Raw genomic sequence first — 18,263 nt, forward strand, 5'->3', positions numbered from 1 at the left:
TATGCTTATGAACCGGCTTCGGTGGAGGAGCCATGTGAGGCAAGGAGAATAACTGACTCGGTCATGGAGACTAAGAAAGTCGAGGAAGACCAAGGCGTCGATGGTTAGACTCAGTATTTAATGATAAGGAGTGTGGAACTGAAGGATGCCACAGAGCCCGTTGAAAATAAAGGATTGTGGAGGCGATTACTTAATTCTCAGAAGTTTGCAGACTGAACCTGAAAGGCATGACAGTCTGTAATGAAACAGTGGCGTGCACTAAACCCCATCTACCCCAGCCCTGCTGGGGTAAAGAACTTTGTATTAACATTTTGTAATTATTCCTTAGAATGCTTTTTATAATGTTAAAAAATTGCGAACATCTAAGCCAAGCCAAGTACAGTTGTCTCGACAATAGTGTTAGCTACTGAATGCATGATTCGAAGCAGTGTATCGATTCATTCAAGTGTCCGAGCGAATCGATTCACAGGAACGGCGAGCTCACGGCACACGATTCAGCTTATTCGCAGCGGATAGTGCTGAGTGGCGCACTCACTGGACATTGACGGGGAGCCGAGCTTCCGCTGCAGCGAGACAGTGAATCATGGCACATCGAAAGAATCGTGAACGAGCACGGCTCAGTGAGACACAATATACACACGGCTCCTTACCGGCACACTGGATACTGGCGGAGAGCCGAGCTTCCGCTGCAGTGAGCCATGGCACACCGAAAGAATCGTACGCAGTCGCGGATCATTGAGACACACACACGGTTCATTATTGGTACACTGGACATTGGTGGGTAGCCGAACTTCCTCTGAAGCAATACATACAGAACCATGGTACACTGAAAGAATCTTTTTTTTTTTTTTGCTAGTGGCTTTACGTCGCACCGACACAGATAGGTCTTATGGCGACGATGGGATAGGAAAGGCCTAGGAGTTGGAAGGAAGCGGCTGTGGCCTTAATTAAGGTACAGCCCCAGCATTTGCCTGGTGTGAAAATGGGAAACCACGGAAAACCATTTTCAGGGCTGCCGATAGTGGGATTCGAACCTACTATCTCCCGGATGCAAGCTCACAGCCGCGCGCCTCTACGCGCACGGCCAACTCGCCCGGTGAAAGAATCGTAAGGTATGCTATAATGGACTCTCCAGCTCAGCTCATTTGAAAATAATACCCACTTGCATTCACTGTCCTCTTCTTACAGGGAGATTTAAATAATGGATGGATTTATTTGCAGTGTTAAGGTAAGGTAAGGGTTATTCTGCCCGAAGGCAGCTCCGAACCTCCGCAGAGGTGTTCCTGAGCCGGAGTTTACGTGCGGTAGGGTGGCCAGTTCCTTTCCGCTCCTCCATTCCCTTACCCCCCACCAACAGCGCGTGACAACCCATCCTACTCCTGACCACGCACAATGTTGCTTAACTTCGGAGATCTCACGGGATCCGATGTTTCAACACGGCTACGGCCGTTGGCTGCAGTGTTAAAAAGGTAGTAAAAACATAATTCTGAAGTAGCTAGTAAGTAACAAGTAGTTTAGTAGTTTAATGAATCTTAGTATTATAACTTAGTTGACATTTGACAATTAAACTCGACTCTAGCCTGCTGTATGACTATGAGTCATGCTCATGACCACTCACAAGTACCTGTTTTATATTGGGAAGAACGGCTCAGTATTCCCTCAGTTCGTATGTCACATCGTTGCACAAGACTTCAGTCATATGTGGACAGTAAGTGAGCCGACTGACGCAATAACATAACCAACAGTATGTTGAATCAGAAAACCAGCGGGCTACTGTACATCTCGGGTAGCCTATACAAAATATGACGATTTAAAAACATCCTCAGCTGATAGAAAAATGCATATTTTCAGAAATGACTGAGCGAGTTGGACGTGTGGTTAGTATCGCGTAGCTATGCGCTTGCATTCGGGGGATGGTGGGTTCGAATCCCACTGTCGGCAGCCGTTAAGATGGTTTCCGTAGTTTCCCCATTTTCACACCAGGAAATGCTGGGACTGTACCTTAATTAAGGCCATGGCTGCTACCTTCCTAATCCTAGACTTTTCCCATCCTGCGTCGCCGGAAACCTTCGATGTGTTAGAGTGACTAGCATTTTTTTTTCTAAGAAAGGAGTTCACAGTATGAAGACCAGATGGCAGCAGCGAGCACTGAATGCTGTTGCTGCTGTCTTACCAGTACATACTACACAGATGCAGTTGGAGCGGTGACTAAAGTGCCGTGAATCGGATCACTATATCGATTCAGTAACGTGATTGGAATCAAATGAATCGAATGTCCTATCACTACTCGACAATCCGCTCGCAGTACCGCAGTTCCTTGTCGGCGCAAAAGAGAGCTAGGCCCCAGCGAATGTTAAGATCGCTTGGGTGAAGCATGCACTTGAAGCTTCCTTGCCCTGGGAGCTGGGTGGAGCTTTAGGCCCTCCCCCGATAGCAATTTACGGCGACAGGCCAGCTAGCTTAGGTAAGGTAATGTTAGTTTTAATACTTGACAGTCAAAGTCTTCAGCGCCACACACTAGAGACTGCAAGAAAAATATCAACATCTTAACAGTATAACCACTTGCAAATCGTCTTGCTAATAAAAATAGAGCCAGTATATGAAATAAATTGTAATAAAGAAGAAAATATTTTAGACTTGGGTTTCGGCATGTATATAGTTTCTTCGAGCAATTCATTGATTCCACGTGTAGACTGTGTGTTCCGATAGCCGCAGAAAAATATTTAGGTTGCCCAGCATGAACGCAGTGTTTGTGTTAGGTTGTCTGTGATGGTGGTATATAGTGTTCCCCTTGGATTATAGGTGAAGGTTTCGCGAGTTCTGTGGCATTCTTCATGAATATAACGTGTGTTATACGTCGTGACAAATAATTTGTCTCATTTGTCGTTGATGCACGTACACTCAGTATGCGAGTGAATCTATGAAACTTCAGCGACGGTAAAATACCAGTTAAATTTTGCTGATTAGTTTAGATTAGGCTTTTTAATTAAAAAACAAATAGTTAGTCCCAGTGTCTTTTTGAAAAACCATAACTGTACTATCACGAAGCGTTCCCGGATGAAACTGTAAGTACATTGTTTAAAATCTGCTACAGATTCAGTTATGATGGTGTCGTCACTGCTGTGAATATCAATTTGGAAGTACAGTATGTGCGAGCGTGTGGTTGAAAATATTCTTGAAAAATATTTCTCAGGTAGACCTTTCCACGAAAAAATGCAGCCTTATAACATGGTAATATTGACTTAGAGAGTGTAGTGGGGCTACGATTGTTTATAAGTTATTTTAAAAAAAACTGTTTACAGCTGGGGTAATGAATATGTTCACCGCACGCCACTCAACGAAGATATATAGTAACCATGCCATTGTTATTATTGCTATTATTATTATTATTATTATTATTATTATTATTATTATATTGGTTTTACGTCTCGTTAACTACTTTTACGGTTTTCGGAGGCGCCGAGCTGCCGGACTGTAGTCCCGCGGGAGTTATTGTAGCCTACGTGCCGGTAAATATACCAACACGCGGCCGACGTATTTGAGCACCTTCAAATGCCAGTGGACTGAGCCAGGATCGAACCTGCCTACTTGGGCTCAGAAAGCCTGCACCGCTGCACCGTAACCATCTGAGCCACTCAGGCCGACATTATTATTATTATTGTTATCTATATATTTAAAAAAAATTGATGAAAACTAAAGTCAGTCATTCCGGCCATTCTATCCGGTCGATTTACTTCATTTTTGTTTTAACTGAAAGGTATTCATGCATAGATTTGTCATCAGGTACTATAAATCACTTAACTTCCGCCTTCCTCAAATTATTTTATTTTTTCAATTTGTTGTCTCTTTGAAGCAATCATATCTTTGGTTCTAATTGAGGTACGGAGTTCGTTTTGGCCTAAGAACACTCAGTGGATCAAGTTCTTTCATTTCAGCTCTTAACTATTCACACTGGTTGATTCTGAGGAAAGTTATGAGTGCACATTCAATTTGACGTCTTATTTCTTCAACATTTTCTCTCACTGGAGCAAGCATATCTTTCGTTCTAATTGATGTACGCAGTTCATTTTGGTCTAAAAACACTCAGTGGATCAAGCGCTTTCTTTTGAGATAATAATTACTTAAATTGGTAGATTCTAAGAAAAGTTATGAGTACATTTGTCTCCACGACGAAGATCTTTGAAGGACTTTTTAACAGTTCGGCGCGTAGTGTGTTCCAAGGAACATTTAATTCAATTTCTTTGTGTGATGTACTTTCAAGTGTTTTGTTGACATAATATTACATTCTATAACCACAGCAGATCATGTGTTTTATTTCATTAACTCGAAACTTTGCAAATACATCCGTGAGGATAGTAACGAACAACACCATACTTTGTACATTGTGGGCGAAGCCAGCGGGAAACTGCGAGTTATTATTATTATTATTATTATTATTATTATTATTATTATTATTATTATTATTATTATTATTATTATTATTATTACTAGTAGTAGTAGTAGTAGTAGTAGTAGTAGTAGTAGTAGTATAAATAATAATAACAGTGCACTTTGAGCTTCAAATTTGAACCGTAAAACTAGAATTATTATTTCATTATTTTATTTATCTTAGCGTGTAATTTAGCATATTCAAAACCCCGTCTTACGTCGCATGAACTCTGTTTTATTATACCGTATTTTAGAATGTAGTTAGCCTATTTGTGACCGTTGCCATCACTGACTGACCTCCGTCATTGATTTATATATCACGTTGTGCTCTTCGACTCCAGATCTCCATAGGCCAGTTTGATTCATGCGCCCGTCTAGCCAACATCAGTCCGATGACAATGAAGGTGGACGCTTTTTTTTTACGACGGACGGGTAACCCGAGAAGCGCGGTTGCGATAGTCATCTTGACTTATTTAGCTGCTCTTCTGGGAAATGGCAGTGCATTTCACGGGAGATGATTATCATAAATCTGGCGGTGGGGGTTTAAAACAATGGTTTGTTGACCTGCAACCGGTTCCAAGCTTGGCTTAGCTCGTATGTTTTATTGAGACCTGTACCGGTCTCTCGGTCGGCGTGGCTCCAGGAATCTGACTCTCAAATACTTCCACGGCTTCACCTTGAGGGTTCCTGGGGGATCCGGGATGACGTGGTCCAACTGACTAGGGAGCTGTTCGGGCTGGAAGCTTGGTATGATCAATTAAGACATCAGAACATCGTTGCACGCCTGTCGTTGTTAGTTTGTCGACAGTATGACACAATGACTGATTCTGAATAGGAATCCGGCTCTTTCATCTTTTGTATTAATAAAAGGTTATATTAATAGCATGCACGTTTATAAATGGATGTTCAGGATCTCATACTGCATAATATTTTAGCCTCCATTCAGACACGTATTTTCTCTGCGAGGCCCGTCATCATTTGCCGAGTGTCGATATTTTGTCGAAATTTCGCGAATTCTGAATATGTATTTATCCAGAGGTGCCAACTAGTACGGACCGTCTGTAATTATTACGGATTTCGCCTCACGATTACGGTCGAAGGGGAAATCATTACGGAATAGCGACATTATCACGAAAAATATTCTGCGACAAGAAAAAAAGAAACACGTTCAATTCTTTCCAGCAGCACTATTCAACCCTCCTCGTTTCAATGCTTGTACGGGTTGGGAACTAAACTTATTCGATCGTCGGTTCCTTTTGCTGCCCGTAAGCGTCGTGAAATTCATTGTGAATGAAGGAGTTCTGCTCTTCTCCACTGTGTATGTATGTATGTTTAGTATTCAGCCCGAAGGCTGGTTTGATCTCCACAGTTCCGCCAACAGTTGTCATGGATAGCCTAGGCGTCATTGAGGAGGCATACTGGGGAAATGAGGAGTGAGGTAGTTTCCCGTTGCTTTTACTCACTGAGCCAGAAGTTGCTACTACACATCGGTCTGCCAAGCCCACTGAACTTCATGCACCAACCGACGCCATGAGTGATATTTTCACACCATTCATAACAGGGACTGGCTGCGTAAGGAATGGTATTACTAGCATCGCTCATACCTCGGTCACGTTCATATTGTCAAAGCCAAGGATAAGACTGAGACAGGTCAAAGAAAGTAACAAATTTATTCTAGCCTATATCATAAGGCAATAGTGCACTGTAAACATTTCATCCCGCCACAGAGGCATCTTCTCCAATAAAGACCCTTAAGTAATGTAGTGTTTGCAGTACTGTGTTATGTGTATTAACAGTAACTTTCCCACAGAAGGAGTTTTCAGGTTGTGAGGAAAAATCAGACAGAAGTCTACATTAAGCACATCTATACTCGAATCGCTTAAGGGCCGGAAGACGAAAATATGATCACAGGGGGGGGGGAGAATGTTTTAAGGAAACCTACACTGAAAAGCAGCTGCTAGGTGCAAAATAAACTGCAAAGAATGTTTTTGTGTAATATGATATACTTTAGATCACATTGCTGTCGGGAGGGGCGAAGGACGTGGCGTTATCCAGAGGAGATGATTATGTTTTGGATTTGAGTCGAACGTTTTCTGTGGGGGTGAGGAATTACTGATAACGCACTTCAAAGGGTGGCACCTGTGCTTATCGTTAAAGTACGGGTAGTGGTACGCAAGATTTACGGAGTTGTGGTAGGATATACACGTTACTATTGAATGAGCACTGCCGAATTATTATTATTATTATTATTATTATTATTATTATTATTATTATTATTATTATTATTATTATTATTATTGCTTTCTTTTCGTCCATCTGTGGACCACGTTTGACAATCTTTGCGTTAATTTTAGCCTTCTCTGCCAGTATCGTTTTATCCATTCTCCTACTTCCTTCTTCTGTATAGGATCTCCCTTTTCTCACTAGTGTTTCCCAGTCTCCTGGAAACCACAGAACTGTTCGACGAGTTGCCTGAATCGATTTCTGTCAATTATATCATCTTCAGTAACCCCCATCTCACTTCTCGAAACCATTCCAGCTCTGTCTTCCTCTTCCTGAAGAATTAAAAGATTCTCTTCGTCAGTCTGCTATTGTCCATCCTCAACAAGTGTCCGCAGAACTGTAGCCTTCTCCTCCTCATAATTTCAACCACTCCTTCTGTTCTTTGATACAATTCTTTGTTAGATTTGAGTCTTTTCTCCCGGTCTTTTACATTTGGGCCTAGATTTTTTCTGAGTATTTTTCTTTCTCTTCCGGATATCTTCAGGTCCACCTTTCCCTATCATATCCAGTGTTTCTGCTGCATGAAGGCACGTTTAACAACCTTATTATTATTATTATTATTATTATTATTATTATTATTATTATTATTCATTCATTCATTCATTCATTCATTCATTCAATCATTCAACTTCGCTAATCGGCCAACAAGGGACCACGATAAGCCTCACTTTACATTCTGGCATTTGTTCCTTTTTCGCTTTATTAGTATTATTATTATTATTATTATTATTATTATTATTATTATTATTATTATTATTATTATTATTATTTAGTTGCGTTAGAGGATTTAAGTATGACTATTTATTAATCCAATAATACTATTCCTTATTTGCATATAATCATCAGAACAACAAACTAAAAGGTATGCTCTTTAACTCCTGTTCCTGTTCAGCTCACTATAGGTGGCTAACTGAAGTGCTTAAGGTGCTGTATAAATTAAATGTTTTTTATAGGTTGTTGTATGATTTATATATTATTTTAGGGCACACACAACGTCAGTTCTAGTGGACGTTGATAAGCTAATAACTTCAGCTTGCGACGTTAAGTATTCACAAATAGGACTAGATAAAACATTCCAGAATACTGAGGAAACTTTGGAGGGGTTCTGAACCCCCCCTCCCCACTGAAGCCCGCCCTTGCTTTGTAAAGGAAACAGAAGTATTGAAACCATAATGTTTTGATATATTCACATGCTGTGCGTGTTAGTAAAATAGATTCGTAGAACGTGAATTTACGTTCGTGTTGTCAAAACCTCAAAATCTCTTTTTTCAGAATAAAGTGTTTCATGTAAGTTTAAAAATAGAACTATCGGTATATTTCTACAGGACATGCGCAAGGTCATTCTACGTCGTAATCAGCCAAATGCTCCGAGTCACCCAGCTATTTTTCAGCAATTAATTACAATTATTATTACCATTAATGTTACGATACATTTATTGATAATTCACGTAACTTTCATTGGAATCTGTGCGGTCCAGACGATGCAGTTCTCTTGGGAGTGATAGGCTGTTCAGTGAACAAAACTACTCGGTGAACGACGCATCTCTTCTTTAATTATTTTATACTCCAGTATAAAACGCTCATATCCTCCTCTGAATTTACCCTTTCGTCATTAGGGTATTTCTTGTAGCCTACATTTCCTGACATGAAAAGTGATCGGCTGGAAATGAGTAAGTTGAACTAGTTCAAACGGTGATATTCGCTTCAGAGCCTCTAAACATGGTGTTGTGAAGCCATGCGTTATTGTGTCCTGTCTTTATTTCTAAGCTTCAACACCATGCAGTAGAGTAGACCAAATGAAACGTTTAACCATTCACTCCTTAAACTGTAAATTTAAGTTGCCGTTACACAGTAATGTCTTTATTTTCTTGAATATTGATCTTGCAATTTCTCTTGGGTTCCTATTTCCAGAACTGGGTTCAAGTAGCCTGTTATCCAACAACAAAGATGTTTAAATTCATTCACTTGTTGAGTAAGTTGATCTTTGAGTTTTAGAGTAACTTTATATGTTTCTTTGCCGAAATCCGTCACTTACGGTGTCGTCTGCATATCTCAAGGTTTACATTAATTCCCACTCTCATATCTGCTACCTTAAATATAGAGTCTGAAAAAACGTTGTACAATAACGGAAACAAAATACAGCCTTGACGAACGCCTCGTCGATATTCTGTGTAGTCCGTTGTATCATCATCATCATCATCATCATCATCATCATCCTGTATCTCAGCCTTCTGGTGGCAGTACACCAGTAGACGTTTTTCTAACTTAGGTTTGTATTCACCAACGTCGTCAATATTTCGGATAATGCTCACTTCTGTATTTACTGCTGAATTTATTATCTCGGTTTAACAAAATAAGTTTTCGTTTCAATCTGAATTTGAACCTTAAATTTGTCATACCTTTTGACGGAGCGAGTTGGCCATGCGGTTAGGGTCGCGTAGCTGTGAGCTTGCATCCGGGAGATAGTGGGTTAGAATCCTACCTTCGGAAGCCATGAAAATGTTTATCCGTGGTTTCCCATTTTCAAACCAGACATGCTGGGATTGTGCCTGAATTAAGGCGCTACCTTCCTACTCCTTGCCATTTCCCATCCCTCCTTCGCAGAAAACCATCGATGTGTTGGTGTGACGTTAAGCAAGTAGCAACAAAGGCACATACCTACGCACGGAAAACAAATGATTACCTGCTGCGGCGAAGTCTCCGTGGCTCAGGCGGCATTGCACCGGCTTCTCACCGCTGGATACCGTGGTTCAAATCCCGGTCACTCAATGTGAGATTTGTGCTGGGCAAAGCGGTGGCAGGACAGATTTTTCTCCGGGTACACCGGTTTTCCCTGTCATCTTTCATTCCAGCAACACTCTCTATTAACATTTCATCTGTCAGTCATCATTGCGAGTGCGACAGGCTTCGGCAGCCGGTGCATTTCCTATCCTCGCCGCTAGATGGGGGCTTCATTCATTCCATTCCTGACCCGGTCGAATGACTGGAAACAGGCTGTGGATTTTCATTTCACGTGCTGCGCTATTATCGAAATGTAAACAAGTTCTTAAGTAGGTTCGGTGTTTGAAAACAGTGCCAGGTATGAATAAAGAATCCTAACATGGCGTTCCAAGAGAAGGAATTGTTATTGTATTTGGTGGCAGAAAACATTAACTTCATAGAGAGAAAGAAAAGAGATTACAGTCTAAGTCTATACTATTCCTTAGTTCTTCACTTAAACAATCATGCCCAGGCGTGTATCATACACGATATAAGCTATAATAGAGTATATTTGTTGGGAATTCCTCGTTATGTTCAATCATGGATCAATGCAAAGTTTGAGATAATTTAAATTATCGCGTCATCGTAGTCCTCAAAGTATGTATTTTTTAAAATTTATTGACTTTAGGTAACAGACCGAACAGCCAGCTACACATACATTGGAATACAATCTATGAACAGTAAATATACACTTACATACACACGTATGAATCTTCCACAATAGTGTACTTGGATTTCGTAGATTTAATGGTCTGAGTCCTTAGAAAGTACTCTACAAACACACACACAGAGATAAATTTAAATACTGAAACTGTAGAATCTTGATCTTTTTTTTTTTTTTTCGATATTGTAGCACGTCAAACCTTATAGTCTTAAATCGGTGTCTTTTAAGAACGTTGGCAATTGCTTTATATACATTTGGTTGTTGGGATTATAAAATGCACTGTATGTTGAGTGGTAATTCAATCAATCACTACTAACCTGCATTTAGGGCAGTCGCCCAGGTGGCAGATTCCCAATCTGTTCTTTTCCTAGCCTTTTCTTAAATGATTGCAAAGAAATTTGAAATTTATTGAACATCTCCTTTGGTAAATTATTCCAATCCCTAACTCTCCTAACTAAAAACGAATATTTGCCCCAATTTGTCCTCTTAAATTCCAAATTTATCTTCATATTGTGATCTTTCCTACTTTTAAAGACATCACTCAGACTTATTCGTCTACTGATGTCATTCCACGCCATCTCTCCACTGACAGCTCGGAACATACCACTTAGTCGAGCAGCTCGTCTCCTTTATCCCAAGTCTTCCCAGCCCAAACTTTGCAACACCTCTGTAACGCTGCTCTTTTGTCGGAAATCACCCAGAACAAATCGAGCTGCTTTTCTTTGGATTTTTTTCCAGTTCTTGAATCAAGTAATCCTGGTGAGGGTCCCATACACTGGAACCATACTCTAGTTTGGGTCTTGCCAGACACTTATATGGCCTCTCCTTTTCATCCTTACTGCAACCCCTTAAATACCCTTATAACCATGTGCAGAGATCTGTACCCTTTATTTACAATCATATTTATGTGATTACCCCTTTGAAGATCTTTTCCTGCATTAACACCTAGGTACTTACAATGATCCCCAAAAGGAACTTTCACCCCATCAATGCAGTAATTAAAACTGAGAGGACTCTTCCTATTTGTGAAACTCACAACCTGACTTTTAACCCCTTTTATCATCATACCATTGCCTACTGTCTATCTCATAACATTATTCGAGGTAATTTTGCAGTTGCTCACAATCTTTTAAGTTATTTATTACTCTGTACAGAATAACATCATGTGCAAAGAACTTTATCTCTGGTTCCACTTCTTTGCTCATATCATTTATATATTTATGTAAGAAAACATAAAGGTCCAATAATACTGCCTTGAGGAATTCTCCTGTTAATTATTACAGGGTCAGATAACTGGAAGTTGATTGAAAGTAAAGGATCTTTTTTTATCGCTGCATATGATAAAGTTGTCAGCGATTGCTTGACGGTCACAGGAACAGTAAGGCGAGTCTAAAACTCCTATCCGGTAGAGATGCAAAACTGCCGTGATTTAACCTCATGCAAATAAGGGATGTAACGTAATGTCAAAGTATGTAGGACGTTCTTCAGTCCACCTAGGACGTTTTATTGTTTAATCTTGGTCATATTCCTCCTCGCTGTGATTTTCTCTTTCAATTAAATAATGTATTCTATTCATCTACATGCTGCTGTCTTGATAGACTATTATCTTAGATTTCCTATTTTACCGGCCAGCCTTTCTCCAGTAAAATGTTAACCCGATATAGGCTAATACCCATTATTCAAGATAATATTGTTGGTGAAGCAAATATTTAACTGTTATCTCGGTTGTCTTAGCTTTAAACTTTTACTCGTCCTTAACAGAAATGCGTGGGTTTATTTTATTACGGAATAACATAGCACTAGAGGAGGTATACGAAGTTTGACGCTGATTCTTCCCTACAAGAGACCGCAAGCGTTTTAATTGAGAAATGCACCACGAAGTACCTACGAGGGAGATGTTACCCTATATTCAAGGACCGGTTACTAAGCGTGGTTAATTGTACACTCACCTTATGTGCTCAGGATTGTAGGGCCAAACCCTACAGAAAGGGTGGTTAAAACAGAAGAGACTTGCCTCTGTAGTTTTACTGGCTCGTTTATAAATCAGGGCAAAATTTCCGCTTCTCTCATTGAACGGAATAACAGAATTACCGTTAACCAATAAACAGCTGCAGGTTTCCCTGTATTTCCATCAACTAGTGTGTATGGCGTTTTACAATGTTACAATAAATTAGTGATATCAGATATTTCAAGGAGCGTGGTCTTGAGACGGCGGTAATCTTTTTTAATGGGAAGGTAAACGGAATTATCAGGCCGCCTGCTTTTTCTCACTTACTGCCAATTGGACTTCATCTCACCTCCATGTCTGTTTAATAATGAACTCTTCCCTTGATTTGCTTTTCCTTTGTCAGTTGCAGCTGTGTGGATCTGAGTTATTTCATTTCACATGGCCTCCACTGGTTGGTCGGTGTTTACACTGAGCGTGTTGATTCTCGATGAAAATTAATCCCTTTCCTTCTCAAGTTTCCACGATTTTATCCTCCCCGGGCCACTTGTCGGTGGATGAGTCATTTTAATCTTCCCAATTCGCAACTCCAGAACAAGCAAATAGTTTCTGGTGCTACATTGTCAGATGGGATTTTTGCACATAGTCACTTCGGTCTGCTCCGATAAAGAGATGATCTTCTGGAGGCACGTTTTGAACGTAGATACTCTGCATCTCCCGTAATTCGTCCTTTTCAGAATCGGGACACCCAGTCAATGGCTCTTGGTAAGAAATTATTCGTATAGCTGTCATACTTATATTGAAAATGAAAACGTACAACCTGTTTTCCAGTCCTTGACCGGGTCGGGGATGTAATGAATGAACCAGATATAGAGTATTATTACAGTGGGGTCGCCACTCCTAAGGTGATTATTATTACTGATAAATGCTATGAAATGATAACGGAGAGTGTTGTTGCAATGAAAGATGACAGGGAAAACCGGAGTACCCGGAGGAAAAACTGCCCCGCCTCCGCTTTGTCCAACACAAATCTCAGATGGAGTGACCGGCACTTGAACAACGGTATCCAGCGCTGAGAGGCCGACACGCTGCGGCTCCTATCATACCTGTATTAATTCCGGCTCATTTAATGCGAGCTGATACTCTATTCATTTCAACTAGATAGCCACGCAGCTTCTGGTTAAGAACGGTTGCAACGCCATTCCTGGTATAACTTGTGCCATAATAAATAACCTTATAGTCTTCGCCAATGTCTTTTGATTTCGAGCCTGTCTATCTGGTTTCTTGGGCACAGGCAATGTCACCACGACAGTTCGTTAGGGTGTCCGCTAGTTCACGGCTTCTAACGGTGAGCTTTCCTAGTTGACTAGTCGTAGATTGGGTACTCGCTTCCTTAGTCTTCGTTCATATGTCACATCGTTCGGACGGGGTCGACGCGCGTCGCCTACGGGAAGCGCCTTAGTTGTCCATCTTTCATGATTTAGCAACAATTTTCTTTTGATGGACGAATAAGTGGTAGGCCTACAACCTGTGTATTGCTTTATCTGTCGTTGGATTAAATCAGCCGCCTTTAACAGAAAGACAAACGCGGTTGTTAGCCGCCCCTAACGCAGAATTCAGACGCTAATTGATGATATTCAGTGGCAATTCCTCCACTTGGTGTTGCCCCTCCCTCCCAAAGGAGTTCTGCCGTTGGCTCCTTTGGGCTGTCGGGTTATTTCCCGCCATCCAATACTAGGCGTAGACTGTACGGTCTACTCCGTTGTCATACCAGGGTGAACATGATTACCACTACCACGGTTAATTATCACTTTATTTTTAATCTCCCTGTAAGGTATGTATTCGAGTCTATATTACAGAAAGATTTGTTATGTTCGTATCAGTCAAATTTAATCAGGACTTCACTTGCTCACGATCTCTCCTGGATAGAATTGGCTATCTGTATCATTGCTATAACTTTATGAAGAGACCTACTATAGATGGGATGTCGATATCCCTTTCATTGGTATGGCTGGCCTTTAATGAGGCGGAACACAGAACATTCTCAACACGCGCCACCAGCGTTTAACGACGCATCAATTAGTCGAGAGAAGCGTATAGACTACATGAAACAGATTCCAGGTTTTTGCTTCGACAGTTCTGAGTGGGCAGAAATCGGCTGTGTTTTACAACTGTCTCATTGTCGGGACTGAAGAAAGTGCCCCGGGTTTAAAAACATAAGAATGGAGAAATTGTAAATGCTTTGCAGTGGAGAGACATCCAGTTCGCACTTGAAACTCATTATTCATTGCGAGTAAGTATTTACATTCAGAAGACGCTGACATTCTCTATAGAAGTCCTACCTTCAAAAAACTTTGTATGTATCTTTAGGTTTGTTAAAGGATTACATGGTTTGATATCAAGAACTTCACAGGGAGGAGCAGAGCGATGTTATATTTACTGACTTCGAAACGGCTTTCCTTAAATTGAATCACAACATTCTTATTTATGAATTACTAAGCAGCGTGGCTGCGCGTGTCAACACGCTACGGCTATGGAGACAAGCTCTGCATTCGGGAGACGCGTTGGTTCGATCTCCACGATTGGCTGTCCTGAGAGTGGTTTTCTGTGGTTTCCCATTTTCACTTCCAGGCAAATGCCGGGACAGTTCTTATCCACAGGCCATATCCGATTCCTTCCGCCTCCTTACCCAATTTCATTCATCTTCATTAGTTCCTCAACTGAGGTTGGGGTAGGAAGGGCATCCGGCTGAAAAACATGCCATACAAATTCCTCTCTCCTAATCCACGACCCTGTATTATAAAACTGCACTGATGGGCAGACATGCATTCTTCTTTATGCATTAAGTACAGTAGGATTCCCTCATTTAGCACTTAGTTTGTTTACCTTTTACCTCAGTATCATGAATCCTATGAAGAAAACACATCCAGAGAATATCGTGTTTAGTCGGGAATTCCACAAGGTTCAAACCTTGATCCTTCAATGTTTTTTTACTTTTATAAAAATATTTCCAAGTGAGTAGTATAAGTAGTCTACATTCCACCTCTCTCTTACTGGGGTTTGGTAATGACTTCAAATTATTCAAACCTATTTCTTCAATTAGTAATTGTTAATCTGGTTGCAACTTCCATTTCGACATCAAATGAAGTATTGTGAGAGTCTCTGACATGCAGCATCGCTTAATCTTTTGTTAAATATTTGTATAGAATACTCCCTCCGTAGCGTACTCGAGCCTGAATGTTCGGTCCGGGTGAAAACGTTCCTTTGCTAGTGCTTTACCAGAGCGCGGACATCGGCATGTCTCATTCAAGCCAAGACATCGCCGAACAAGCCGGAGCTTGTAACCATTTCCTCTCCACTCCAACATCTCCCTGACCACGCGATGTGTTGCCTAACTTCAGAGACACTGCGGACATGGTTGAGCCGAGTTGTGTATATTGAATGTCCAACGCTCCGTGTATACATCTTGTGGTGGTGGAAACTCTTGCTACTGTTTATTCCAGAAGCTGCTCTTGCTATGTTCACCATTAAGCAATGCATTATTCATATTAATAAGTCCATTTGTTGGTGAACCAGTTTCTGAGCTGTAGACCTGTACTTATTTTATAATACTGTCTCGTAATCGATACACGGTCCAGTAGCTTCTCAGCGGGCTCTTTGTTCGCTGACATTATTCAAATAAACTGCACACCTTGCGCACAAACATGCCATTTCAACAAGTACTGTATTATTTTATATTCCGTTTGCAATCTTGAAATTATTTCAAGATATCAGCTGATATCACATTTAAAATTAATTATATGCACTAATTTCGTAAGCCCCTCTCCAAACGTCCCGTCTGCGAATGTTGTTTTTCAAAATTCGTATCTTTTAAAAATAAACATTGCTGATGGTAATGTTAGGTCACCCAATGTGCGTATATATTACAACACATTCTTAGCGAATTACCTGTTCTGTAATCAGGTAGTAATGAAGGATTATCAACACGCAATTTAATTCAAAAACCTGTGAGTGAATGATTGTATTCATCGGTTCACCATCCATTCCCCATGCTAATATGACACTGAGTTCTTTGGATTTTATTATTTATGAACACAGTGCGATAAATGAGGTTATAGTGCCCATTTCAGGGAACTTGTGCACGCTGCTTTTTATTATATCCCTGCGAACGAAGAGAATGAACTGCACAGCGATAGAGCCTTGTCACTTATCAAGCTCTCGATATATTTCGTTCAGAACAGCTTTCCGTCCGTAGATCTATCGCTCAGATATCGAGACGACGGTGGGCGTTAGGCCGATTAAACCCCTATCACATATACGGGTTGTATCACGTCATCTGAGGTACGGACGCGATATTATTATGTGGAGCGTTGGCGGGTTCGTTCCAGGCTCATTCTAGTGGTATTTCCGTGGTTTCCCATTTTCACACCAGGCAAATGCTGGGGCTGTACGTTAATTAAGGCCACGGCCACTTCCTTCCAACTCCTAGGCCTTTCCTATCTCATCGTCGCCATAAGACCTATCTGTGTCGGTGCGACGTAAAGCCCCTAGCAAAAAAAATTCTAGTGGTATGTGAATGTGCTGAAATACGTCAGCCTCGAGTCGGTAGGTTTTCTTGCACGTCAAAGAACTTCTGAGGGACAAAAATCCGGTATCTTGGCGTTTCCGAAAACCGTATAGGCCTACGTAATTAGTGCGACATTATTGTTGTTATTACTATAATTGTTATTGTGCAGTATTCTGATATAAATAGCTTTTCAGAGTACAGTCCTTTAAATATCATCGTGTACTACAGTGGAAGGTCTCATTTATATTATTGGTTTTGTTTATTTCTGCTTAGTACATCTGAAGCTTTCTGAAAAGAAATCATAGCCATTGCCTTTATCATATAGTCTTTCATCAAATTCTTCGCCATATTCTCGAAACGAGCAAAGTAATGTGGTGGTGGTGTTGGTTATCGTTTTAAGAGGAAGTACAAGAGGGCAACCATTCTCCATTAACACTAATTAGAGGGAAAATATGGCCGGGCTCCAACAGAAGGTATTGGCCAAAGAAAGACAAGAACCACGAATGGTGTGAAAATGAATGCTGAAGGCTTCGAATGCTGTAATACCGTTGGGGTCGACCAAGGATGAAAGTAAGGAGTAAGTCAGGGCTCAGCTAAAGGCGCCGTGGTTGCCAACGCACACTCCAAGTTAAGAGCCCTGGGCCTCCTTATAGTCACCTCTTACGACGGGGTGGGGATATCCTGGATTTTATTCTACCGCCCCCACCCACAGGGTGTTAACAAACAAGAAACAATATTTTTTCTGACGTTCTGTTGTTATTGTTGTTTGAGTCATGAGTTCATAAACTGGTTTGATGCAGCTCTCCACGCCACCCTATCTGTGCTAACCTTTTTTTTCATTTCTACGTAACTGCTGCATCCTACATCTGCCCTAATCTCCTTGTCATATTTATACCTTGTTCTACCCCTACCGATCTTACCGCCTACACTTCCCTCAAAAACCATCTCTGCCGGGCTGAGTGGCTCAGACGATTAAGGCGCTAGCCTTCTGACCCCAACTTGGCAGGTTCGATCCTGGCTCAGTCCGGTGGTATTTGAAGGTGCTCAAATACGTCAGCCTCGTGTCGGTAGATTTACTAGCACGTAAAAGAACTCCTGCGGGACTAAATTCCGGCACCTCGGCGTCTCCGAAAACCGTAAAAGAGTAGTTAGTGGGACGTAAAACAAATAACATTATTATTATTAAAAACCAACTGCACAAGTCCTGATTGTCTTAAGATGTGTCCTATCATTCTATCTCTTCTTGTGGTCAAATTTAGCCAAATCGATCTCCTCTCGCCAATTAGATTCTGTAGTTTATCTCTTCATTCCTGATTCGATCTATTCACCTTATTCTTCTGTAATTTAAGTCGCTTAAGCGCGGCCAGTATCCAGTATTCGGGAGATAGTGGGTTCGAACCCCACTGTCGGCAGCCCTGAAGATGGTTTTCCGTGGTTTCCCATTTTAACACCAGAAAAATGCTGGGGCTGTATCTTAATTAAGGCCATGGCCGCTTCCTTCCCAGTCCTAGCCCTTTCCTGTCCTATCGTCGCCGTAAGACCTATCTGTGTCGATGCGACGTAAAGCCAATAGCAAATATATACCGGTATATATCCTCTTTCTTTTCTGAGCTGGT

The sequence above is a fragment of the Anabrus simplex genome, chromosome 3, assembly GCF_040414725.1.
Source record: "Anabrus simplex isolate iqAnaSimp1 chromosome 3, ASM4041472v1, whole genome shotgun sequence".
NCBI lineage: Eukaryota > Metazoa > Arthropoda > Insecta > Orthoptera > Tettigoniidae > Anabrus > Anabrus simplex.